This window comes from Equus quagga, chromosome 8 (assembly GCF_021613505.1).
Source record: "Equus quagga isolate Etosha38 chromosome 8, UCLA_HA_Equagga_1.0, whole genome shotgun sequence".
In the NCBI taxonomy this organism is placed as follows: Eukaryota; Metazoa; Chordata; class Mammalia; order Perissodactyla; family Equidae; genus Equus; species Equus quagga.
The window spans coordinates 25,769,187-25,771,778 of record NC_060274.1 but is presented as its reverse complement, the minus strand read 5'-3'; positions in this window follow the sequence as shown (position 1 = coordinate 25,771,778).

Genomic DNA, 2,592 nt, shown 5'->3' with positions numbered 1-2,592 from the left:
CCAGCAACGAGGGGAGGATTACGGCCTCTGTTATCACCTGCCTGGAGCAGAAACACGGGCCAATGTGCTAGCTCATCATAACTCCTCTTTATTTGAGATATAAATAGAGACTTTCCTCCCAATTTAATTATAGCGGCAAAGGTATCAAGGGAACAAGAAGGATTTCTTTACAAAGAGGTTTTGAGCGGAGATTAGCAGGTGCCACCTCTTCTCTTTCCTGGTACGTTGCTGCGCTGTCTCCAGGGAAGGCGTGACAGACCTTGGTACACTTCGTTTACCAGTGGTCACAGCCCGTCTGGGAGGGAGAGCCTGTCCTCAGTGCTGCCAGATCCCCAGGACTCAGTTAGGAAACTTGCCCATCCTTCTCCTGAGGGTCTCTCAAACTTCTCAGGTGCTGCACAGCTACCACCCTTCACTCCACAACAGAAACCCCAACGAGGCAGGGATTTCTAAATGTTTTGTTCACAGGTGTGTCCTCAGTGCTTAAAACAATACCCAGCATGCAGTAGGTGCTTACTAAACATTGGTTGACTAAATGAACAAGTGTCCTTCACGTATCACCATGGACCAAGGTGAGAGTGATAGCTAACGCTGATTAGTCTTTTACTGTGTATTTATCAGAGCACTAAGCACGTTACATTCATTATTTTATTGAACCTTTATAACACCCCATGTGGTAGGCATCAATAATAATGCTATTATTATCATTATCTCTGCTTTATACGTGTGGCTAAGGGAATCCAGTAACTTCCCAAAGCTGCTCAGCTAGGATATGGCATAACTGGAGTCTGAGCTCTCTGTCACTCTCACATTGTGCTCAAGAAGCTTATGATCTGGTGAGGAAGATGAAGTAGAAGCAGGTGAAACAATTAGCCTTGTCGTTGTCGCTCTCAATGCTTCCATTTTCCATCGAGGGCCTATGAATTCCCTGGAGATCTTGTGAAAATGTAGGTTGTGCTTCACTAGGTCTAGAGAGAGGCAGAAGACCCTACCCGTCTGAGAAGCTCCAGGCGGCGCCAGACCACCAGCTTCAGACCTCACTCTGAGACGGGGAGGGTCCAGGTCCCGCTCCCTGTCCCCCAGCGCTGCCGTAGGGGGAGGCTGTGGCGTCCAGGGCAGTGTTTCTCAAGCACGTTTTATGAAGTGACTCTAATCTTCCTGGTTGTTAGAGTATTTGTGGAATGCTGGAATTGCTTTTAATTTAGTATTTTTGATCAAATAGATTCACTTTTTAAAAATGGAGATAGATTTTTTATTCTAAACTGTACTGATTTTTCTAGACTATATGATCAGGTGAAGGTCTTGTGTGTACAGCTCTATGAATTTTTACATGTACGCACACACAGATGGCTACCACTCATATCAACGTACAAAATGTGTCCAGGCTTCGACACCTCTCTCATGCCCTTTCGTAGTGACTGTCACTCCCTCAAGTGACCACTCTTCTCGTGTCAGTCTCCGTAGATTCGTTTTGCCTGCTCTTCAACTTCATAAAAACGGACTTGTGGAGCACACACTCTTTTGTGTCTGTCATCTTTGCTCATCACAATGTCTGAGATTCATCCGTGCTGTTGTTTGCAGCATTAGTTCTTTTCTTATTAGTGTATAGCATTTCATTACATGAATATTCCACGAATTATTTATCCATTTTACTGCTGATGGGAATTCAGGCTGTTTACGGCGTGACTGTGAGGAATGCAGCCCCCGCTTGCTCTTGTGTTTGGTGGGCGTGTGCACAGCAGGAGGTACCGGCTCACAGAGCAGGCCCAGGTCTAGCTTTTGAACTGCGTCTATTTATAAAGAGGAACTTCTGTTACGGGCTAGTTGTTGTTTCTTCATACGTAAAATAAAGCAGAGCTGTTAATATTCACCTGTGTGCCAGCTGCAGTTACACCACGTCTGCTGCTTTGGAAAACATTGGTCCCACAGAAACACGGCCTGGACTTTGGAACAAGACAGTTGTGTGCTGGACTTGCCCTGCTGCGTGCTATCGCTGTGTGATCTTGGTCACATAATTTGCATGATTTCAGTGGTGGCTTACAATCTCTGAGTCTCAGATTAATGAACCACAGCTTCATGTTAACAACATGGATGAATCTTACAAAGACAAAGGTTGAGGGAAAGAAGCGGGACTCCAGGATACATTGTATGATTCTGTTTATATAGAATACAAAACAAGGAAAGCGAATCTTTGCTGCTGGAAGTCAGGACAGGGTTCCCTTTGAGAGGCGGGAGTGATTGGAAGAGGGCTCAAGGGGAGCCTTCTGCAGTGCTGGAAATGTTTTCTATCTTGCTCTGGGTAGTGGTTACACACACGTGCATATGCATATATACACTTACATACATATGTACTTATATATACATAGTACTTGGGGGTGCTTTTGGGGTGCTGGTCATGTTCTGTTTCTTGACCTAGGTGCTGGCTACACAAATGTGCTCAGACTGTGAAAATGCATCAAGCTGTACATATATGATATGCTCTCTAGAGATGCTTTCCTTCTCTATAAAAATGGGGATACTAATAAAAATATTGCCGACTTCAGAAGTTTGTTGAATGAAGTATACAAAGTGTCTGCTCAATAAGTATCAGTT